The 26,108-nt window shown below is 38.0% G+C and overlaps 1 protein-coding gene across 2 annotated transcripts in view; it reads right to left on the bottom strand.

Moving 5' to 3' along the window:
* Positions 1–26,108, bottom strand: part of CDK6 (cyclin dependent kinase 6) — a 140,253-nt gene that overhangs the window by 56,942 nt on the left and 57,203 nt on the right. The window lies entirely within an intron of this gene.

Raw genomic sequence — 26,108 nt, 5'->3', positions numbered from 1 at the left:
GTTGTTTGCTGGTAGTGGCCATACTTTCTCCTGGGGTTTCCTCGGGAGAGGAATGATACTTAAAATTGAAGACAGGCTGAACTGCTGTTGGTGCAGTGGGGATACACCACAAGGGAGCACCTGGTGTGGAATGGAGATCTACTACTGCAAAAGGTTTTGCCCCTCTCCTGCCTGAGAATGAAAAATACAACATGCAGGAGGTCTCCTCCTGTGTCACATCCTTTTTGCTGCTCCCTGAATCACTCATGGCTCCTAACTGTTCAGGAGGAGTCCTTATAACAATGATAAAAATGGACATACAAAAAAGGCCTTTTAAAATGTTTATGGCAATATATGTAATCCATCCTTGAAAAGGGAGAACAAATCAAATGGGAACTAATATTCAAGAACTAGTGCAAATGTTCTAATGGCCTCAGAGAGGGAGCCAAGAGCTCTTGTGATAACATCAACCTTACCACCAGCTGACCTTGGAATAATCAGTTTCATAGTCTATATGTGTTTCCCCATCATCATCGTAATGCTTGTCCATGCCTTTTCCCCACAAAGATCTGTTCTCAGAAGCAATTATTCCATGCAAAAATCTCCCTACATATTTTCTGCAGGGGAGTAAGAGTGCCTGCCATCTCCAGAAAACTTTCACAGCATTACCAACCACATAGGGACAGCAACATCCTACCCCCCTCCTTGAACTTTCAGAGGAAGTCCTGTAAATAACGTCCTCATCTGGTCAGGAAATCCTTCAATGCGTGGCTCCATGGATGCTGAGGAGGAGAGAAGAGAGAAGCAGTGCTAGAAGCTAGAGCTTCTGCAGAGAAACCAAGCCCAAGTGCCAACAGCTCTGGGATTGACACAGATCAACAGTCCCTAAAGTTGCTGCATGGTCTAAGGGTCTAAACCTAAAGATAGAGAAGGTACAGAACAAGCTGACAAGACCTCACCTATTCTTCTGAGGCAAAAAATGTCATGCATGAAAAGGCTAATGTTATTCGGCTGTGTTGAAAAAGCTAACTGGACATCTCATAAAAAGCTCCAACCTAACTCAAATATGCAGGTAATTCCCACTGATTTCAGTGGAAGGTCTGGGTGGTTAGAGGAAGACATCTTCAGACAGTCAAATCATTTATATTTAGAGCTATCCTTGTTTTTGATTGTTAGTATTTTAAAAAGTAGTTTTAGAAACAAGAAATTAGAAATAACATGCTTTCTAGAAAGTATACAATTCCATCTAATAAATACTATCTATTTTTTCTAGGAAAGTGGCAGTCTGTAATGAAAAGGAGGTTTTTATGATAGCAAACGAAGAACTCATTTAGTTTACAATACTTTTTTTTTGGTTAATATCATGAAGCTATGTTACCGCTGTTTAAAATCGTTAATGATTGTGGGTTCAGAAACTAAGTGTTTTCAAGAGCTAACAGTATGCTTGTTTTTAGAAGGATACTCTTGGGCTGAATTTAGACCAAGTTAGTCTTTGTAATATAAAGCTTTTACAAAATGTGGGTCTAAATGACCCCTTCTTAAGCGTTTTTATTTACAAAGCATCTTTAAACACCAGAAAAACTTTGTTTTGTTTTGGCCTACTGCAAGAAAATCTGAAAATGAAACTTGTTTGAAACAAAGTAGGAACAAGACTAAAATAACCATTAGCATAATCCAGTAGAAGGAAAACAGAAGTGAACAGGACAACTAATGAAAAAAACAGAATAAATTTTTAAATCTTTTCAGTTACAGGTGTTATCAGCAACAATAAAAGAGGCCACTAGTGCTTTTTCTGAATAATTGAAGTGTTAGTCTGGCAACATGCCTTGAAATCAATTATGTGGAGACTCACAGTATTTCTTAAAACAATTCTGGGATGTAATCTTCAGGCTGAAAAATAATGTAGAGTACTGCAGATGACCTCTCTTAACCATCCTGCTCTTCCTGTCTCTAGGACCTGGGATGAATGACAGTTGACCAGGAAACTCTGTACACAAGAATGTCATGTGTTGTAGCTCACATGTGAGACACAAATGTAATTTTAATCAATTACACCTCAGGCAAGTACAGAGTAGATTACTTACCGCTCCCATAATAAGTGATCTATAAATCAGCTTCTTTTTCAAAGTTTAAAAGACTTGCCTTGTCCTTGGCTGGAGAAGGAACCAGTGTAGTTATGGGAAATGAAGCCTATCCTAATTAATCCAACTTCCAGTGAAGTTTTACATATTTTATGATGAATAGTAGCTCACCAGGTTGCAAATAAATGATTTTTCATTTTCATGAGAGAAAAAGATGAATCTGTAATTTGGAAAGGAATTTTGGTATCAGTATGTTTATGTTGCCAAGCATAGACCTACTCTTGAACTTCGCTGACTTCAGCAGGACTTAAGGAGTCTCATGCCTGTCAGTGATCAGTAGCTAGCCATACTCATCTCTGCCATTGATCTAACCCTTTTCTTCACCTACTGTTTTTACACCACTTCTTCGACAGCTTGTTCCCAACTGACATCCCTAACAGTGAACAAATTACATTTATAGATGCCATTAGGGACTGGAAATGTGTAGAGGGTCTTTAAAGTGAATAAGGATCAGTTTCCACATGTGGTAGGATACACAATGGTTGTATGGGTATGAAGGAGGGATTAATGGATAGGAAACAGCACATATATTAGTAAAACCTGAGTGATTTTGCACCTTGGCTTTTACTGAGGTAAACAGAGTCCTTTGAGAGTCTCTCAGAACTCTGCACATTCCTTCTGGTAGGTGACACCGATAATACATTGAAGCTTCTTGCATGGCCTATTACTGAAATTATCTGTATAAGACCCTGTTTTCAGCAGTTTTTAACTTCATCAAAATTTCACTGATTAAAATAACATTTTCCATGCTGGATCTCTCTGGAATATACTCAACTTTATTGGAATATTTCAGTTGAAGCTGTTCAGGGGTTTCCGTGAGCAAGGCTAGGGAAAAATACATGGTTTGCCTGTCTTAAATTCTGGTGACCTTCTCTTTGAGAAGCTCTGGTGCCCTCATGTTTTGGAACAAGGGCTGTGGAACTTGGCCTTTATGTCAAGGAGGTGCCTTTTGCTGTCCTTGTAAAACTTGGCTCCAAATTTGGCCATGTCATAAATCTGAAAAACAGCACATGCTCAGTAAGGATTTATACTAGTGCATAATGATTGCACTTTCAGAAGGTTTTGTTTTTCAACGAGCATGCTTCAGGCCAGCTCCAGGGGGGCTCAGCGGGACATCATGGCATCTCAAGTTTTGACTGAGTGCAGAAAGCCTGTTACTCTATAAATGGTCTATCCCATGTTTGAAGAGGAACCTGACAGTCTCAGCCACAGAGATGAAAATAGCTGGACACACTGGGGGAAGAGAGTATGAAAGCTGGATTAAGGGAAGAGACTGAGACATCCCCTTGCTGGGTTGAAGAACAATGGGGAGTGGGAGTATGTGTGGAGAGTTGGGGTAACTGACACTGACTGAGAAAGAAGACTGAGCTGTGGAGGGAAGAAGAAGGAAAAACGACCAGTAAGGCGTGTGAGACTGGGATCAGACAAAAACTTCTAAAGGAGACGGGGACTGCTGAGGATGGCCTGAAGCTGAAAGCAGTGGAGACTGTGAAGTTGGTGAGGGGCATGTCTGGAGCCTGGTGGAAGGTCAGACTTCACAGAGGATTTGGGGTGGGAGCTAGATTTAGTGGACAGAGGAGACTGGGCTGGAGGAGAGGTAGTAATACAGGTTTGAGAGGAAGGAATAGCAGTAGTTGTGTGTTGGAAGGTGAATAGGCATCTGGGAAATCCACTGGCAACACATCCTGCCTTCTTCTAGTTTAATCAGCTACTTATGACAGCCATCCACTACAGCTAGATATTCTACTAGCTCAGGTTGAAGAAATCTATGTGACTGATCCTTAGGTTCAGCCCTGCTGATAACCAGCGTGCATATGAATATAATGCCAAGTGAAGAAATTCCATTTTTTTATATACTTTTCCTTTTCTTACAGAAGAAAACTGCACACGTACAAAGAAATAATGGAATAGATGACTTCCATATTTTGCAGCTAAAACCAATCACAAAAAAATCTGCCCTAAAACCAAAAACACAAACAAAGGAAAAAACAAAGTACTTAGGGCCAGAAAGAGCATGTGAGTTAGGAAGTGAAAACAAGCCTGTGGCAACAAGGGCCACTGGCCACTGGAAGATGGTACAAGTACATCCAAAAATGCCATACAAATATATGACAATTTAGGCTCATAACAATAATTTCTTCCCCATCAACTGAACTACAGACCTGCTGTACCTGTAAGCCCTGTCACTGCCTAGTGCAGCTGGTTCTCTTCTCTATACAAATTGATAGTCTTCACACCAACTTTCACCTTCTTTGGAGAAGCTGCTTAATATCTGCAAGGCTATTTTACCTGTAGAAGAAAATAACAGCAACCTGTTCTTGTTTCTTCTCTTGCTTGCTGTGTATTAGTAGTAACAAAATCACTTACTACATTGCGTATAGTAAATTAGGAGTATAAAACTTCCTTAAAAAGATGCCAATACCTTAACTGTTTATAAAGACAAAGAAAAAAAGAAAAACAGTATTAAACTAGCATGTTTATGCAGCCTCCTGTTTCTATCCAAGTGTTAGTGCTATATTGTGGACTTTTCCCTAAACCAGATAACTGTAAGGACTGATTTCATTGATTAGTTTAAAAAGGCAGCATTCACAGCTACTGAGGATCTCCTCCTTGCAGCTGTTGCTGTGATGGGTTGTACTTAATGGAATTTTCTCCCTCCCTCCCTCTGAAAACTTAGCACCTATAATTTAACATTTAAAACACAGCCTCTGTTTAAACATCTCACAACAACAAAAATGCATATGCATTGACATAATTTTATTTCTTGTAACAAAATCATTAGATTCATGCAGCAACAACTGAACTGCTCCATACACAGTATATAGTTAAAACTGCACAACTGAAGCCAAAATATGCACAGCTAAAAGGAATGTTACAGGGGGGCCTCTCTTAGTGAACAAAGCAGGCTCAGTTTGGCTCTTTTTCCCTAGCGCTACCACATCCGCACATCGTTAGTTGGAAAATTCCAGATATATGCTGTAATTTTTTGTGCTTTTTTTTCCCAGTACACTTGAGGCTTTAGTGTCCAGATGCCATTTTCCCCCCCTTATCTGTCCCTGCTAGGTTGGGTCTTTGCCAGTTGTGGTCAACAATTAATACAGCAAAAGAAAAATACAGTACACTCCCTGGCAACTGGCAGAGGCTCACAGGAAATACCAAATAAAAACTTTATTATGTATTGTTTAACTATTTTGTTTGCCTGTGGGCCACCCTGTTGTTGGTGTAATTTAGAAAAGCATGCTCCATCTGGATGATCTGTGCGCAGGCTCATTGTTCCCAGAATCTGTCACGCACAATCACTGCTTCAGCCTGTGGCCCTCTGCAGAAAGAAGCAAAGGCATGGCAGCCCTCCAGCCTGCATTCCTTTTCATTAGACAACTTGTGACCAAATGTTAGAATAGAAGAGTAACCTTTTAATATTCATGTAATTAATTTACTTTCCCCTTTAATTATAAACCTTCACGTGAAAAGAAGAAAATAAAAAAGACTTCCCTTCATGATTCTCCTCCCTCCCCCATCCTTTCTATTTGCTTTTTGGGACACGGAAGGTGCTGGGAGTTTCATTATATGTAGGTACCAGTAACTCTGTCTATCGGGAAAGCCTTATGGTCCTAATATATTTGTGGGCTTTTACTTTATGTATTAATCGCTCTGGTACATGGAATAGACTCTGAATTATAATAAAATGGGATAAAGTAAATTCTTTCTTTCTATATGCCCTTGCAGCATCTGCTTCCTTGTCTTAATCCGTGGGGTAATCCATTGAACACAAAGACATTCTTCTATATTTGAAAACACAATAGACATGTAATTGAAGTTCCCTTTCATACTAAGGTCAGCATATGACTCAAAATACTGTGTCAGCTGGATTTTGGTTGTGCAGGCTTAGGTGCACAGGCAGTGCTTGTCAGTTCTGCTTTCCTGGAAAATGGTGCCGTTTCTTTCAGCTGAGGTTAGATCAATGCTGAACTGGGTAACATGATGCAAAAGTTTGCTCCCCATGACTCAAAAAGTGCATTTGATTGCCAGGGAAAGCATCTGATGCTGTAAGATCCCACCATATGAGTTAATTTCAGCACACTGAACTGGGGCCCTGATTTCTGTGTGGGTAGTTTACCTCTTCATTGCTGCAGACTGTTCAAAGGAATCCAATTGTAGTAGGTTGTAATTCAAATACATAAAGCTAAGATAGAGATTGCCTGTCTTCAAGTTGCAGCATTTAAGTTCTTGTTGCCTGATTTTGATTGCAGTTTCAATAGGCGATAAGGACATTAGGGACTCACAGAAAGCCACTTGGTGTATCAAAGGATGGGGGCCCAAAAGCAGTCAAGTATCCTATATGAGATGCAATGGCTTCTATGGCAACTGTGGAAATGTTACTGAACTTCACTCATTTTCTTTTATTAAATAGGTATACTGCCACGTTAAATCTGCAAGTGATCAATGTAGGTGTTAGTGGTTTTTATTAGTTCATGCATCAGCCCATCATAGGAATGCAAAGTAGCACAAGAGATTTTCTGTTGTGGCCACGTGGGCACAAAGATAATGTAGCAAGTCAGGATGTTTTAGATGGGGGCAAGACTTAAAAAGTTTCTGGGATGTCTTTTACTTAGTTTTAAAATAGCACTTAATTGAGTTGGAACAATTCTGTCTGTGAAACACCTTTAGCAGGGAATAGAACAAGAACGATGTCATTTGTCATATTAATTGCAAATTCAGGGTATAATATTTCACATATTCACTAGGAAAGAATTTCAACTATGTGGCAAATTAAACTGCTTGCATATAAAAAAGTAGCATCTTCCATCCAGAAGGCAAAGCAGAAACTGGAAATAAAAGTGAATTCAAACACTCCTTGGCCTAAAGCAACAAGAAATTAAAAAAAAAAACAACCAAGCAAAACCCAACAAAAAAATCCTTGTCATTGTATTTAGTATGGCCTCATTTTCCCTGTCAATGCAATGACTGTTCCCATCTTTTTATGCGTCCTAACTTTGTTTTTGCTGTCTTTTCTCCTAGCTCCCTCTATGTCCTCTACACAGACTGCTAGGGATGTACCATCAAATATGCAATATTTGTGGGAAACAAAGATGTTAGGAGCTGTGCTAAGCAGAATCCAAAGAAAGAGGTAGGGTGGGCTATATTCTAGCCAGAAACTACAATTTTAAAAAATATTACAGTATACTTATGACAAGTCATTAAAGATGTAACAGAGGTCAAGATCCTCCTACAATTCCAAACTTCCTCCCTATTTTCACTTCCTGACCACATAAGTTTGAATACTAATGTAAAAACTCAGTAATTTAATTTACATGAATTTAAGTTACAGTCCTGAGAGGACAAAACACTGAGAATGAAGAGCAACATGCACAACTACACACGGATGCTTACAAATATCAAAAGAGAGTAATACACTTGCACAAAGAAATCTTCTTTCCTCTGAAGAGTAGGAGATACTGTTAAAATCCTTGATTAAAATAATTATGTTGACTAATAGGAAGAATTAATATATTAACTAGGAATTTATCATAGTGGAAAAATTTAATACTTGGCCATAAATATATAATATGTGATAAAATGTCTTCAAAAACGGCTATGAAAGAAAACTAGATCTTGATTCAAATTTGTACAGCTCTTAACACAATGATGTTCTGTTCCATGATGAGGGAGTCTCAAAAGGAATCATTTCTGCTGAGGGAGTTATGACAGCAAAGGCTTAACTGTAGACAAGTTCTTTCCTGATGTCAGTACATAAATCCGTAGTTTCTCTGAATAAGCTTAGCCTGACAGAACAGTCCTATAACTTCCCTCATTTTACAGCCCATCATCTTCAGTTCCACTGACCAAACCTGGAATCCTTTACAGTGTAAATACTGTCCCAATGCCATATGTATACATATACATGCCATGCAATGGGAGATTTCCTGAAGATTGTGGTGGAAGCATGCAGGAAGAGTTCTGCTCAGCTCCTCACTTGGACAAGGTGTTTATACAAACACATTAATTCTTGGAAACACCCAAAGCAATGTTCAGAGCAGGACATTTCAGTCCTGAAATGAATGTTCAATCAGGATTAAAGGGCTTCACTTCTCCATTTTAGCATGCGCCTCACCAGGAGTTATTGAGAGGTTTGTGCTCACACCTCTGAATGGGTTCCACAGCCTAAAGGACATGTAGGGAATCCTCAGAAGAAAATGTTAGATCCAACAGATATGATTTGTCTGTTCAATGCCCATGCTGTCTTTTCAGACGTTTGGGCTTAATTGCAGCTGCTGTCTATTGAGTTATTCATTTTATTAATCTAATGTAAATCTAATGTGAACATCTTCTCAAAGTACCAGGTGAAAGCTTCTCTGCCATGATGATTTGACTAGCAACACTGAAAAGGAAAATTAAGAACAAGATATCAACTGTATTAAAATCTTAACTCACTTCAATTTCATAGAAAGAGCAAGTGAACAGAGAGCCTATTTCAATGCATTTTAAATACAAAATACGTGATTCCCTTCACCTTCAGCTGTTCTTCAGGATAAAGTATAAAATGCTTTCCATTTTTTCATACTACTTATCTGTGTCCTGTAGCCTACTACCACTGCTTGTGATGCTACTGGAGGTATAGAGGAAGAAAAAATCTCTTTGATTTTTAATATGACTTAAAAATCTTCAGGTATTTTGCATGTTTGTTTTAGTTGTATGTGCCTATGATATGGGAAGATGTTCATAGTTCTCTTGTTTTAAAAAAACTTTTTTTCATCCTGTGGTGTGAAAAATAATATGAAAAACTTACCAGTTGAGTACCCAGGAGGAAGAGTGACACAATACACGTAGTGATAGTGAATACTCAATATAAATAAGAATTAACATCCACTTATGAACATTTTTATTTCTAGTCAAATAGCTTCCTCAGTTTGGAATGAATCTAAGAGTTTTTGAAAGATTTATACATTTTACTTGCTAATAGTGTGAGGGTCAGATTACACTTATGGTGTATCAACTGCAGGAAAAGTAGGTTCTGCATAAGCACTTCCCCCCTCAGACAACCTGGTATGTGCACACTGTCCTGCACACTAATGATGTAGAGAAGGGTAAATAATATCTCCCTAATCCCTTCCTGGTGAATCCACTATTGATAACAAAATTTCTTTAAAAAGGCGAGGGCTGGAGCTATCAGGCAGGTCTGGATGACAAACATCACTCAGAATAGAAGGGAAATGAGAACTTGTACACATAAATTAAAAAAAATAATAATCAAAGTCTGGGGAAAAAAGTATCATCACTCGTAAATTCTAAGAACAGCTGTAGTTTTTGTCCTTGCTTTTCTGTGAGTTAGTGGTAATGTCCAAGACTACAGAAGGGGATAAATCTGTGCATACATTCAGAGTTAGCCACATATGACTCCCATTTTCAGAACCTGATGGTTCGATAGCGGAGCAGTGCAGTAGTCAATCTGTCAAATGTATCTATACATAGAATATGCACAGAGCCTTCTCACAGCACGGCGGGAACTCCACCCCTTTTAGGGCCTCAAGAAATCTCTGCAGGGTAAATATATATAAGCTGATGTTGTAAACACAAAGTAGAGAGAGACAGAATTCAGGAAACTCAGGCTAAATTCAGAAGATGTTTACATTCACTATAAAAATCTGCAGACAGTGTTTACATTGTGAGAGGCTTTCTTTTTTTCTGGCTTAATACAGACTATCCAAACTTGTCAAAACTTAATGAACATACTTTCTAATTTTTTTATCTGAACTTAACCTGATGCAAACATATTTTTTTCTTTGATTCAATTTTTTAATCTAATCTTGCTTTTTAAACAGTTGCATCTATTAGTGCCTACCTTGAATTTAATCATATAACATGGAAATGTCACTATTTCAGTAGTTTTACTGATAACTGCAGTTATGGATACATTTTCATTTTTATGCAGCAATGATCGTTGCATTAGTGGATCTCAACTGGCTCCTATAGTTTTTAAATGATGTACTCAAAGTATTACTCAACAATGTCTTTCAATGTTACTTCATATTCTTGAACTGTGGTAAGAATTTTCATTCACTCTTGCATTAAAAAATGGCCAAGGGCTTGAGAATTTTAACATGTTATTTTGACACTGTTGTGTTAACACTAGGGAAAAAAATAGAGGTTGTATTCTACAAAGCACCCGTGAAAATTCTGTGGCCAAAGCCCGTGAACTGGATAGGCACTTATATCGATACAAATTCCAAAGGTCATTGCTGTTCTCTGTATACTCCAGTCCTCCAAAGCAGCTCGAATATTTGTTCAGAGAAAGTGTCTGTATTTTTCTAATAGAATATGAAAACCTGGAATGAGATCCTGGCCACAATGAAGTTAAAGGGATGTTTTCAATTGACTGCATTGAAGCTAGGATTTCATACCATGGAGATTCAATAATAGTGTGCCAGTTCACTATCAGCAAAATTTGAAGCTAAAACCAAAATGGAGTAATTTTCTTACTCCACATTTTTTCTTCTTCATTAGTATCAAAGGATCCTTGCTAGCCAAGTGACTACATCCAGAGATACCAAGCTTCGTGTTTAAAACTTAGCTCATAGTATAAATTCAGTTTTACTACAAGCTCATGGTTTTTATATTTTCAGGTATTGATGGTAATACAAATGACCCTGATTTCTGTTGAAAATTATTCACTTATCCCATATCTGACTTGAATTCATCTGGCTACAGCGTGTATCACTGTCTGCTTTCAATGAAATTATGGTTCAAACCATGTTTAAAGCTCATAGACAACTTCCCACAAACCAGAGAAGTCCATAGTTGAATAACAATTTTTTTTTCACTCTGTTCCATCTACATAATTTTTTCTCTGGAAAACCTAGTTGCATTTTTTATAAATTGATTTTTTTTTTTTTTTTTCACAGACTGGTGAAAACTAGATTTCTGGAACTAGGTTATGCACAGACTTTGGTCCATTTAACAAGGTCAGACAGTTTATTCTTGACCAAATTCTTTCCCACTGTAAAAAGGTACTTTTAAATGCCACATTCCAAAACCAGTGCCAGTAAGTCACTGAAGCATATTTTCCCACAAGAACTGATACCGTGCACAGGCCCCTCCCTATTTAATTCTTCTGGTGTTTAAATTACATAAGGTGCAGGATGTCTTCAGTGTCACAAATCACTTAAATCTATCCATAGCTTAGTAGCACTGAATCTACACAGTGCCAGCTGTGTCTTTATTAATTTAAATAGTCCCATTCATTTCAAAGCAGTATTGTCTAAGCAGCATCAGACAGCGAAAGAGAAACAAAAAGACAATTAAGTACAAAATTTAAATATAAAATAAAAATAACCCAAATGCAAAATATTCACTGTTGATTTAAAGAAAGACCCTCTTATTCACTTTATAAATTAACTCTATTTACTTTGATGAAGCCATGCTGATTTGTACCAGCTGAAGTATGTGGCTATTATGACCTACTGTAACAGCTATAAGAAAATGTAAACCAGTGAAGCACTTTCAATTTTTAAGCTATGTTTCCAAGCTGGTTTTCATTTTATGGAGCTAGAATATAAATATGTAAACAAAATTAAGGAAAATACCATTACATTAAGAAGATACATATCTACCTCTGATCCTCTCCGTTTAGATGTTATACTGAGCATGATTTGAGACATGTTTTTTCTTAATGTAACATGGCACCCAAACTAACCCAGCATATTAAACTGCACACCAAGATTTTAAAAATTTCCAGCAATCATCCTCTGCATTTTAAGAATGACTTGATTGGTTCTGTCATTGCAAATGCAATATGAATCAGAATATGTAAAGATCACGTGAAAAAGTATATCCATATAAAGCAGGGTTAAAAAGCATCAGCTAAATCTTTTTCTGAGATGTATTGTCATTGAAATCACAGTACCAGTGATGGAAGCATATTCTTTGAAGTAATCAATAATATATTTGCAAGGTAGCCAAAATTGCACTGCCTCTAATGGACATAAGAAATATATGAATATAGTGAATTAGTGAATATATGAATATAGTGAATATTAGAAGAAATTTACTCAAGTATTCACATAGAAGCTGTTTGGAAATACAGAATAGTCAGGAAAAGTATGTTTGATTATACTTGACTCCAACAGAACACCTGAAAAAGTACACCCCCCCCCCCCCCCCCCAGTTAAAAAAAATATTCAAAGGTTCTTCCATCTCTTTTTTCACTGGAATTTCAGAACCTTCAATGTGACTCTATGTGCTCTAACATGAAATCCATGCCATGCTCCTCTCTTGCACTTGAAGAACTCAGGCACAGTATTCAACAGAAAGCACTTCAAAAAAACCCAGAAACAACTGGGTTTCCCTGAATGGTCTTAAAATTTTGTGAAAAAACTACTTGTTTTCCATACTTTGTAATGAACCCTATAAAAGAGCTAAAAATGTTGTTCGCCATCACCTAAGAAGTGCCAGGCTTTATGCCAGAGTGAACTAAATAGCTAGTTTGCCTGTTCCATGGAGGCATTCAGTAGAAGCGGTACTTGTACAAAATAGCACTTAGTTTGCATCTATCTGAATGTTATTGATATTCCAAGTGGATTAAAAAATATTACTTAGTTATTCTCTGAAAACTATTGCCATAAGTGGTATTATGAGACATTCATACTACTCTAGAAAGCCTCAAGTGATTTATGGTACTCCCCAAAATATTATACCCTGGCAGTTCCTGCTAGCTTTTATTTTCAAGCTCATAGCTTACTTCTAGGGGTAGTAAGATTCTCACAGAATTAGCCCTTGCATTTTCTTATACCCAATATACATAGAAGAAAAACATTCCGTGTTTTTCAAAGACACAACAACCTCAGGCTATATTAGTTTACAGAATCTTCTGCCTGAAAATGTAATCAAAACAGGGGACTTATATACTTAATTTTTTATAGGCTAGGTGAAGAGAGGCAAGAGGACATGAAGTGATGATGGAAGTCATGTATTTCTTTGTTCTGCTTCATAAATAAGGTGTAGAAAATCCTGTTTTTCTGAACAAAACCAACAGGAGGATATAATTTTCCCCTAGGACTTATTCCAAATACTCCACCCAGAAGCTCTCAGCTTTCTCAACATTTTGCTATATATGTTCTTATTGATGTTTGTGTGTGACTTGTGTGTGTGCGTATGTATTTGTGCACTGCTTCCTATTGCTTCTTTCACTCTCACAGATATCTTCTCAAACACCGCTGGCTCTTCTGCACTTCCATTTAGATATCAGTCAAACCTGCTTACCCACATAGCTTAGATTCCTAACTGGCCTTGCATATGTCATGTATTTTGGGTGGTGGTTGTTCCTATTTCAGCTATATGTTCCAGAAAAGTGCTTAATTGCTTTTACAGATTTATCCAAAACATACCACTGCTTTTATGCTTCAATTAGACTTCATTTCACCAGGAGCTGTCTCAGCTCTGCCTATATCTTGATGGAACCCTTGATAGTGATGTTCTTTAAGATTCACCAAGAGCCCAAATGGCAATGGTATCAGGACTGACTTGGGCTGGATTAATCTCAGCTGACTTCAGATCTGAATATCATGTAGATGTTCACATCTGAACTTGTCACCCTTGACAGTCAGCGGAAAGAAGTAGGTACTTTTAGAGTCTGATTATCTGACCTATGTTAACTGTCTTCTTTAAGCTGAGGTAACTCACTTTACTGATTACACTGATTAGGAGATCTCCTTTGATTACTTCTAGGCTACTTAGTGGACTAGCTTAGAGTTAGATGTCTACACTAGGTCAGATAAGTCCCATTTATAGTATTTCTATGTCAGGAGATATTCATACAGCCTTCCAAGTCTCCTTAGAGTTTTTCCTCCTTGTTCAATTTCCCTTTAACTATTTCTCTGAGATCCCCAAGAAATGGTTTTTGCTTTTAACAATAATAGGTTGTCTGGGACACAGGGATACACCTTGACAGTTTTTATCCTAATTGGGAATGTATCACTACTACCATTTTTTCAACTTTCTTTTGGCAGCATGTGTATATATTTGATAGGTGCTCAGTGGGGATTGGCTGGACAATGCTGAGTTTACTATGCGATCTACCTATTGGCTTCCTATTCACCACTCCATTTATTCAGGTCGGCATTGAACAGTAGTACTCTCTGAATTTCTTCAGTATTGATTTTTATTCCCTAATTCCTCCAAGCCCTCTGGGACAGTATCAACCCCTCCCTTTTAAAAGCTTTTGCACATGTTATAAGCCATTGAGCCTTTTTAATTTAAGAGAGATTATCACCAATTTTCCCTCAGAAAGATGTGAGCTCTTCCAAATTAGGACAATTTCTGCATCAAGCAAGTGGTCCAAATCTCTCTGATTCCTGTCAGAAGAATCATGTTCCCTGCAGATCCATGCAGTGTGCATGACATAAATGTAGATCATTAGCCCATATCTAGACATAATGAATGCTGAGGCACACTATAGCTTTAATGACCAGGTCATTTACCTTAAGTACCTTAAGTACAGCAGATGAATCTGCAGAACAGGAGAAAGAAATACTGTGGGCTGCCTTTTCCACTAGCTAGACAATGATGTCTTTGTCCCAGCCAAAGACCTTTTGCTCTTAATTGCCTCCAAAGTTTTTTTGATAGTGTACTTTCTCCCATCCTTTGGACCTGCTTGACATTATCTACTGCTAGCAGTCAATGTGAAAAACAAGTTACTACAGCATTAAGGGTACTATTTATTCATTGTAATAAACAATAATTCTTTTACATTAAAGATATTAAATTTCGATGTTAGTAGCTATAAAAAATATGGTGCTGTCATTTTCTTCTGAATCATAGCTAAGGGTAAAGCCCAAGAACTAGCGAGGACACATCTCTGTCTCTATATATTTCTTCAAAACTTATTTCTTCTTTCCTGCTGGTCAACAATGAACTAGCTGTTTACATGGCAGGTTTCCATGGTTACAATCTTGCATGGGGCCCACACAGTACAACTTATATCTTTGTTAAATCAAAAAAATAGCTCCCGCTTCCTAAGCAGAAAGTCCCTACTCTTGTTATTCCTCTTTTAAATCTAAAATATGACCTCAGAACACAATCAGCATGAAGTTGCAGGTGGTTGCTTTCCCTCCTTTTTTGCATCAGAGTTTTCTCCTCTATCTGTGCTTACTAGATTCATTGCTCATGTCTTGTAATGCTAGTTGTTTTTGTTTTTTTTTCTTTTTATCATCTGTTCTTTGTCACTCAGGCTCAGCAAATGATCAAAGCTCTGATCCTGTTTCATATCAATCTGAACTTTAAAAACAAAAATGTACTGAATCTTCAAATAGTATGCAGTCATGCCTTTTTTCTTCTTCTTTCTTTACTGGAAAGCTACTACAAGATGTCTATGTCATTACAGTAGTTGCCCTGGAGAGCAGAACGACTTGCTGACTGCAAACCAATTGCCCACAAATCAGTTCTTCCATGCTGATCACAAGTTTAAAAGGTATTTTCATAGACTGTATCCGTAGAACAACTTTGCTTTGCATTCACTACAGATAGCAAAATCCAAAGCAATAAGTAGTTTATCCACTACTTTAGCTCTTCTGATTTGCACTTGAATTCTACAGACTTCATTTTCAAATTCAGTTTTCCCAGTTTTGCAATGGACAACTTCTGTGTGTATTTCAGAACAATTAGAAGTTTTATTGTCAAATGTCCTGCTTAAGTTTTTTAACATGTCTCATTCAGTAACTAATTTATGACACTTCTGCACATTTCACAGAGCCAGTAATACATTTTAATAGACCAATTTCAACTATTGCTACTCATGTGTCTGACCTAAACAAAAACTCAAGCCACTGCTTGTACCTCCAAGGTCTGACTTTCAGTCTGAAGGAACTTCCTGAACTATATTGGGAGGTTTTGGTATATACTAATATGTCCTGGCTGGTTTTGTATTTTTGAAAGGCATTCTGCAGTTGTCTTCCATGACACTTATATTTAACTGAATTACTTCTTAATCTTGGCATTGATGTCAATTTTTCTTGTTTTAGAAACCAAATACAGTATTTTTTCTGCTTACCTACAAATGCTATTTATCAGATCAGAATCTCCTTTTCCATTGTCTTTTAAACATAGCCTGTTCTCCTAGAGTTTCAGACAAGCAGATTCTGTGGTAGCTGTATCACCTTCTGATTCCTTTTAGTAAGAAAATATTCAATATCTGTGGCGAATCTTACAGATTCCCAGCGTGCCTTTGGCGTCTTTGCTTTACCTTGATTGCAAAACATAATCACTGCTTATGTGTCTTGTCAGGCTCTGTGGTATCTGCGTGTTGTAAGAATACAAGTGTCCTCAGCTGTCCCTCTCTTGCTCTCTCTAGCTCTTAGTAGTATCCAAGCACGCTCAGATTGATGGCTGTCCTTGACATATATATCATGGCCTTATAGCAGATCTGAACAGCTGAGGCTGAGTATAAATTCTGAAGCACCATCAGAGCTAGGCTACCTAGAAAGGCTACCAGAAGTGCTCCTTTCTGCTCCTTTTCCTCACCATTCATATAGAATACAATGCTGAAGTCAGCTTCCCTGGGATTTTCAGTAGGCATTTCTATTATTTGAGCTGAGAAAATGCAAGTCTGTAGGATGTACACTAAGTAATTATAAACAGTCTCCTGACAGGTTTGTTTTTACATCCAGGTGTTCACTTTTACTTCCACAGTAGCCTATGTTTCTGCTTACTTTCATGTGCTGATCTTTCAGCTCAAGTCCTTGTTGCAGGTTATTTCTGTTAGCTGGTTCCAAGTTTATCCAAGCTTTTCTGGCATTCCTTGTTTCATGGAAAGCCTTCTGATCAAGTTTTCAGCAGTCAGGTTGGTTGTCTCATTCCCTGATGTGACTTGCCAGGTTCATCCCATTTCCAGATGGGGAACATTGCAACCAGACTTCCCACTCCATCTGGACTTTTTCAATTTGCTGTCCCAACAAAGATTCCATTTTTGCCTTCAGATCATCTTTCATCCTTATTTGGGAAACATCCAGGTTGTCTGTTCACTTCTTTAGTGGAGAGTATCTCTGTTTTATATCTCATTTTAATTCTCTGTGCTCTCATGCTAGCCCTTACTTTAAATGTAGCCTCCTTTGGTTTATAAGGCCAGCTCCACTATTTGCTCCATGTCATTTTAATAAAGCTAAGTAGCTCACCATTAATTTCTTTCTTTGGAAAATGATTTTGCTCTGACATTTATGCCAACCCATCTGGCCTGCTAAAAGCTGTTTCCATTCAGGGTGGAGCTCATGAAGTGCATCTCTTTGATAAAGTTGACTGTATAATGCACATGAAATCTCGAAGGGGCAAATACAGAGATATGGAACTGGAATAGATTGCCTCAGTCATCAAGACTTGCCAACTGCATCACAGACATTCATCAAGCTCTCTCTCAAAATCAGTTAAATTTCTTGCCTGCACTGGTCCTACTGTAGGCTGCTTCAGAATTTCACTACTTGTTTTCTAGCTTCCCAAAGTTATTTAAGCCCAGCTTAAACTAACTAGTTCTCAGGCCACAATTGTTGTTTTTTTTTAACTTGTGTCGTCTCTCTCTGGCTCCTTCCTGATGTTTTTAGGTATCAGTTGTATCTACCCTCATGATTCATTTTGTTAAATTAAGTCAGGTTCTTCTTGCCTCGCAGAAAATAGCGTTCCCCCTTCCCTGATCGTTAGACAGAAATCTATCCTTCCCCATGCCTGTTCCTGTCCAAAATAATCTCTCAGTCACAGAGAAACTGAACAGCTCACAGTATTCTAGATCAGGTCTGATCAATTAATTTGTGTTGTGGCATCAATATTTTCTTATTTCTAATAAAATATCCTACAGATAACACTCTAAATTTCCATTTGCTCTTTTCATGCATCTAAACAGTGACTCATAGCCTGTGACCTCTGCAGCTTTTTAACAAGCTATTTGTAAGATCCCCAAAACTGAGGAATTCACCTTGTAGCTCAATAGTTCACTTAGCATAATATATTTTCCTCTGGATTTATCCACTTAATTCTAGAAGATGGAAAGTCTAGAGAAATCTAGTTTAATTCATTGGTGCCCCGTAATGTACTGAAATCTAGATAATCTAGGACTACTATACTTCCACTCTATCAATTGAATTATCTTTTCACATTTTGCAGGAACAAATGTGTACAGCAATATGTAACTGATTTCTCTAATGCAGGCAGCCAACTACAAGGCCTTGGCCATCTGCTACCATTCAGCATAAAATAACAAAGAATATAATGGAGTTAAATTAAGAATGGGAAATTGAAGGCTGGACATCAAGGAAACTTTCTGAGAGTGATTATATAGAGGTTTTGGAACAGGCTCCCATGGGAAGCGATGGAATCCCTATTTCTTGGCACATTTGAAGTTAACATGGGCAAAACATTAGAAATGACATAACAGAGAACAATTCTGCCTGATTCACAAAAGGACTGGATGATTTCACATCTCTTCTGCTTTTGAGCTCCAGAATTCCATGCCAGCAACACTGAACAAGTACTAAATATTGTTAGGCTAAGAGAAACTTCCTCAGGTGTACCTGTACAAGGGAATTTTCAGTTAGAAATACCTTCTACAGCAGGACATTGGCCAGTGCGCAGAGAAAATTTATGGATACTTCCCTGCCACTGCAAAAACGTGTCAGCAACTCATTATTATATATTAAGCCCTAAGAGCATTTCCGTCAGCAGTGTACAGATGCCTGCCTTCACTCTGGAATAGCATGAGCTCCAAGGAGAGTATGCTATTTATTTTCTTTGCTCCTCTTCCTTTGGCTGTCTCACATTCAAGTACCAAACAGGCCTATGCCTGCTTACCCTGTGTGCTCTGATAAGAGCATAACCTGAGGGCATATTTTAGTGTTTCAAGATGGTTTGAAATTATGTGGGAACAGTTTTGTAAATACACAGGGAGAGACCTTGTCAAACAATCAAATTGTTTTTACAATTCAACACACTCAATTATCTCTGGGAGTAGATGTAAAAACAAACCCGCTTAAATCAACAGAAAAATAGTACAAAGAAGATGTAAATCACTGGGTGGGGGAAATGTACCACATATTTTTATATCTGAAAACAGAAGATAGAACTAGGGTCACAGGATAGCAGGATGCTCTTTTATAGTATAGAGAAAATACACAGTAGTAATTTTCTGCCTTTCTTTCCTCCTTTCACAACCTTGCCCCTTCCATTTTTTTAGCAGATTAAGCACTGCCTGTTCCTTATAAATTCAGCTCTTCTACATCCTAAAGTCCATTCACCACATATTTGTATGAAAACTGTCAGTACTGTACCATTACTAAAAATATCTACTGTAGCTTCTTAAGTGAAAGAGAAGAAAAATAAAGATAAAAGAAAAAAAGCACATTTCATTTTATCTTCACATCAACATGTGAAGGCCTATTTGCACTGAGTACATTTTTCTTGCACCAATGGAACTGTACTGCTGCAAACTAATACCAAATTTCACCCAGACGTGAAAAGGGAATGTCTCACAAAAGCAGAATTAAGACAAGCCTAAGTAAAACTATCAGGTGTCAGATTTAAAACAAAATAGATTTTCTTACAGTACAGAAGTTAACTGCAGCCCAAAGTATAAATGGTTCAAGAAGTAAGTAGATTAATTTACAGAAGATGGGTACTTCAGTTATTATTATAATCAATGATCGATCCAGATACAATCTCCAGCACTGGAAATTGCTAAATTTCTGATTGCTGAAAGCTGGTTCTTATCTCCTTCCTAAGCATCCTCTGTTGGACATTATCCTTTGATAGTGTGCACAGTCAACCTTTGGTCCAGGCCAGCAGAAACTTCCTTTGTTCTGATATGAACTTTGCTCGACATTGTACCTTTTTCCCCCTTTTGCTACCAGCACAAGGTAAATTTATTCTGCTAGGTTGTGCTGGTGCAGCTGCAGGGCTGCAAAACATGCTCAGCTTAGTGTGGACAAACTCTGTCATCACATGATATATATTTTAATGTCTGCAGCTCTGAAAAGGAGTTTTCTGGCACAGAAAATATTCTCATGTGGAGCCAATTTGCTTGTTTACTGTGAAATAATTTACTTTCTTTGAAAGATTAAAAGATAGGCTTTTTATGGTTCATGATAAACCTGGGCCTGAATCAGAGCAGAGGGCTGCATTCCCTGCATTCCTGACAGGTCTCGAGGGTGAGTTGTGGCATCAGCTGCAGAGGAACAGCACAGAGCCCTGAACCCAGGCCTTGGCACTGAGGGGGTAAAAAATACTTCAAACATCAGTATAGATATCCTTAGAAGTTTTGTTAACATCCGATACAGTAAGAACCTTAAATGAACCAGTAACCGGTTCATCTAACATCTTCAAAACAGCGTAAGTCAGCGTGAGTTGCGAGGTTTTGAAATACATTTCCGCCTTTGAGTTAGTTTAGTTATTTGAGTCCTCAGCTGAAGACTTCAGATGTGGTTTCGTAACTGACTCCAACAAATCTAAGACTGTGGTGTCTACGGAGTGGATGACCCCATCTTTCTGCTCACCCTCCCCTGTGTGCCAGTGCTTTCACCCATGTGGCCGTGCAGTGATTTGCACCCTCTAATCCACCTGAAAATGAATAACTACTATTTATGGGGATCATTTTCAGTTGGACTGCAAGGGTGCAACCAGTAATGCCGATGCAAGGGAGGTGATAGGAGTGTGTGGTCAAAAGCAGGACCATCCTTTCAGCAGCAGTAGAAATGTGACATCTACTTACGCTGACTGTGAAATGGCACCCTTAGAATCTTATCTCTAGGATGTGTTTCTAAAAATAACAACCTTGCCATAAATCCTCTGTTTCTCTATGAGAGCAGCTAGTACTACTCTTCCAGACTTTAAAGTTTCTTAAGATGGGCAACAAAAATTAACAGCCAGCTTTGAAAATTATCTTATATGATCATAATGATCACAATGTTCATATGCAGATGAATAAAAGAAACTTCTATTCTAATTTCCAAAGTTTGTCTACATGTATTTCCGTATTGCCCTTTGATAATACTGTGACATTGAGGAATCTGTTTTTCCATTGTTATTGTCATATAAATCTGAGCCCTCTTAGAGCACGTCTGATCTGAGTGAAGCCAATGTAAATATATATTAAAATGTTTTTAGTCTGCTGCAGACTTTACTGTTAATGTGCTCATAATGATTTTTGTTCATAAGATGGCTCTGGAGATAAGTGACTCATTTTATGTGATGGAAGTAACTTTCCTATAGGGTGTTTGGGAGGATGCAATAAAGATTCCTTCAGCTATCTGAATGTTAAAATACCAGAGAAAATCACTCGTTTCTTCACAAAGCCAGATACATGGACTTTTTATGCAGAACCCTGTGTTAGTACGGAATACAGATTTTCCTTAAATAAGCCAAGCAATTTAATCACACCGCATTCCTAAATAGCCACAACCTTTCAGCAGCAGCACTGACAAGCTCAACAACACATATTTTGATCCTCTGCATGTCTGTCTGTGACTCATTTTCCTTTTCAGAGACATTTGGGTGGACTGGAGAAATGTACCATGAAGAAAGAACTGGAGATTGGGGCTCAGATCTAAGGTGATGTGCTTCCTCACAACAGTGAAGGCTCAATGCATACCAAAACAATGTCACTTCCACCTGTCAGAGGGAGGAAGATTTACGCTCTTATCAGATTATGTATGAGATAAAATCTAGTGTCACTGTACTGATTCCATTAGGATACTCTTTAACACAGCCCAGATTTTGACTTTGATTCATCAGAAGCAGGTGCTTGATTAATTTCCATAGGTCTACTCCTATGTTTGATGTTAACTGCAAGCTTTAAATAGATTGCTCAGTCAGGTCCGTTTAGGGATACCCAGAGCATCTCAGGTTAAAGCTGTACTGCAACAAACTCCAGGTCTGCTGGAACTTACCCAATGTAGGAATGGACACTGCAAGGTGTGTTATGTACAAATAAATATGTGGACTATGGGAAGCATAGTATCAGGAAGAGGTGGCCACACAAAAATGAAAAAAGAACCCTAAACTAAGGCAAAGCAAAAGAAAGTTCTTTGACTGTGCTCTCAACTATCATATTAGCTCAGATCAGAGTTTACATTCACAGTTTTTCCTAACAGGTGGCATTTATTAGAAAATTTTCCTGCCATTTTCCTAACAGTGGGCAGAAAACAGGAAAGCACTCATTCCTCTTTGGAAGAAGGTTTTTCTGTTGTTTTTTTTTTTTTTTTTTTTGTTGTTGTTGTTTTTATTGCTGTAACTAATTTATATATTTATTTTTACACAGTAAGCCCAGTTAGTGAAAATTATTTTATGCTCCCTTGCTACAATACCAACAAAATGAAATCCAAGTTCCTGCATGATGTGACATGTAAACCATTTGTGCTGAAGTGACTGCCAGAAATGGATGGAAAGTTTTTATACTGAAGAAACACTCAAATAAAATGCTAGCGTAATCTAAAATTATTCACTGACAGTAACTGCAGGATATTTTGTGTCTTCTCTTTTTAATCGTCAATTTAGCTGTGTCTAGTATTCAACAACTTAGAGCATCGGCAGAGAAAGTGATGTGTTCTCCCTTCTGACGTTCAATAAATCTGCAAACAAGGGTTTTTTTTTTAAAAGGCAGACATAAAACAATTTTGTTTGCATTTCAGGGGAAAAAACCTTATCAGTAGTGCTGCCATCTAAGCGAAAGCACACGTGTTTTCAAAGAAAGTATTATGATTGTGTTACAAACACTAACATTTTTCCAGTTTCACTCAGATCCTGATGCAGGTCAGGTTTTAAAAGCTGGATAGCCTCAGCTCCACCTAGATGCTGTGATCACAACTGCGTGCACTTATCTCATAGCATTCTTGTGTGCCATGATTCAGCTTCATTTCCTTTCTTTAAGGCAGTTAGAAGTCAACAAAAATAGATAAATGGCTTATTTCTTTTTCATAATATAACTTCAGATTTTCCAGACAGCCACTTGCTCCCTTTGCTCAGAGAAAGTTAGAACTGGGTGTTCATTTTTCTGCACCAGGAAAAAAGGTGACAGTTCATTAGCTTTTGCTGTCAAATTCTAAAATTACACATTCACATCAATCCACCTCCTCTGTCCTATGGAGCTTCTCTGTTATCACAAAGCCTATTCAAAATTTCCCCAAGGGCCAAGACCAACACTTGAAAAAGAGTCTAACTTTGTACGAAACCAAAACCATGCCCTATTACCCACCACCCGAGACACCCCCGCCTGACCTCGTTCTTTCTAGTGCTGTTATTTCAGACATGTATCAGTTCTCAGTCTGACCACAGCTGGGAGTAGTGATCTCCACCCTGCCCCCCCAAGCCTGCATAACATTAGTTTGAATCTTTTATTCATTCACTGACAGAAATATCAAGAGGTTTCTTTAAATGACAGCAATATGCCTGGGCGACTGATCTGCCAAAAGGATTCTGTGGAAATAACTGGCTATCAGAGACTGCTTTGATGTTACCATTTTCAGCACCCAGAGTACTTGGGTTAGATCAGTTTTTACTGGATTACTTTCATGGCAAGCTCTTTTTGTCCCATCTGCAGAGTTTCTTTGTGAGCAATGAATAAGGATGCATCTTGGGAATGATCTGATACTTCAAAAGATGATTCTTGTAGTTTATCTTGCAGTAAGTTTCTCTTCTGAAGGAAATGCTGCAGAGCCCTTGTATTGATCACAACGATAGTGCATGCAATGTGCTTTTTATCACTGGGCTGTCTGCACTATCGCTTTTCAGTATAAGTCTGAAGCAAATCCTTGCAAACTAGGACTTTTATTAATTGATATATGTGTAGATATATGCTGTCTTTTATAATGCAACATTTTTTTCTGCAAACACTTCAAAACAAAGCTGGTCCTGCTGAAGTCAATGAAAGTTTACTCACTGCTTGGTGAAGAACTTCAATTTAGACTTCTGGGAACGGTAAAGTCAAGAATATCTTTATGTTTGAAACACAGAAGGTTGATTTTTTTTTTTTTTTGAGTTTTGTTTCCTGTACTGAGTTTTAATGGAGGAAAAACAAAAAGAAGAATTCGCACAACAAAGCAGCTAGACAAAGGTAGAAGTTACATTCAGAAAAGGAAAACTGGCTGCCTGTGTCAGCTAATGCACGTTTAGTAAAAGTTTCTAACCAGCAATCAGTCTGCAGGAGCAATGAAGATTGACATTTAAAACCATACCACATTATCACATTGTAAGCAACACTTCCCTATAGGTTTCTACATACGCAGACAAAAGTTGATTTCAAAGGTGTTAAACACTAAGCGTTTTAAAACCAATAAATTTTTAACTTAAAAAAGCCATGGTCATAGCTAGGGTTATTTTTAATAAGAAAATAATGATACACTAAGTTCTAAGTGTGAAAGCCATTATTCATGCTTATGCCCATATACTTTATTTGTCATTGGTCACTGAATAACTCAATTATTTTAATACTCTTTAGCATAGCTGCAATGGCAATTGAATGCTTGTGTGAACACAGCACAAACTTGCACGTGGACAATCCCTTAATCTGAAGACTCTTGTTCACAGCAGTGCTAAGGGTAGTAGCTAATGGGTTTTGAAATATGACTTCTAGCACACAAGTATGAGATACTTGAACATACATACATCCTTCACATAGCAATTCTGGCAATGTTCTCTTACAAGCAGGTCTTGGTACGTTTTTGCCTCAGTAGATGAACTATTTTTGGGTCTTTTGACCTTCATTCCTATGCAGGCTACATGATTATGGACAAACTCCTGCTCAGTTCTGTAGACATTTTTTCCTCATTTCATGCAGAACTTTAAAAAATGCCCTGCTGGAAGCCTTACAACACTGCAATTTTAGCTTAAAGAATTTTCGGGATCAATAGAAATACTCATTGAAGCCGTTACTGACTGATAACTGGGAAATGAAAAATTACAGCAGTTTAGGAACAACATTTCTCTCCTTTTCTCCAAAGCTCTGTTTTGAGTTACAACATGATCAATCCTCACCAACCTCAGCAGAGAGAGTCTTTCAGCTTTGGATTAGGCTACATCCTAGAGGCAATGAAAAAAACCAGCCCCAAAACACAAGTTTACTTATGCTTTCTGTGACAAGGATATTTTCCTATGTTTAGCAAGATGATGATATAATTTTCTGTTGCCTCCTGCCTTCACTCACACTGAAACTGGAACACAGGACGTAATAATTACATCACACAAAGATGGGAAGACTTACAGTAACTAATAATAACAACGGATTGCTTTTCATCAACATGAGCCAGGCTAATTTCTACAATATGATGTAAAATGCGAACTGGACTCCTTTCAGTTTCTTTTCTCAGCAGTTCTCTCTTTCCTGTCTTTAGCATAAGTGATACTGCTGTGGCAGTTGTGATACTCAGAATAGAAAATGGAAACAAAAAAATCCATGAGCAGGCAACAAAACCAAATGACACCCAACATGCATGCAGCACAGTTACTCTTCAATACACTTCAGAGATGTTGTACCAAGCTAAGAGCAGCTGATTCTGGGGGCAGGGCCAGCAAGCATGGAAACAGGGTCAAAAAGAGAGGAGCTGGCAGGTGTCTACCAGCATTAATGCAGGAGAGGGCCAGACCTTCTGGGAGTGAGCTTGTGTCTGGACAACCAGGACAGCTCAAGGATAACCAGGAGAGCTGCTGAGAGAGGGGTAACAGTGGCAGGGGCCCTAGAGATACTGGAGGTGCTCTTTAACATCTGGCTTGGGAAATAGCTGTGATTTTGGCTGCCAGGTTCACTTAAGCTGTCTCCAGCACAGCCCTATTTGGATCATTCAGTAACACATGGGAGCAAGCATCGAATCCATATTCACAGAGACGGAAAATCAGAGGCATGACAGTGTGGCATTTTCACAAGTATTGGTGTATTTTTTCAGGCAAGATACCTGGGGATCAGCAAGAGTTTTATCTTAAAATAGGTACTTCAGAAACTTTCACCCTACCTGTCTGGCTCATTGTGCAAAAGAA

This window comes from Accipiter gentilis, chromosome 4 (genome assembly GCF_929443795.1).
Source record: "Accipiter gentilis chromosome 4, bAccGen1.1, whole genome shotgun sequence".
NCBI lineage: Eukaryota > Metazoa > Chordata > Aves > Accipitriformes > Accipitridae > Astur > Astur gentilis.
The sequence above is the reverse complement of the archived record's forward strand: the minus strand, read 5'-3'. Positions and strand labels throughout refer to the sequence as shown.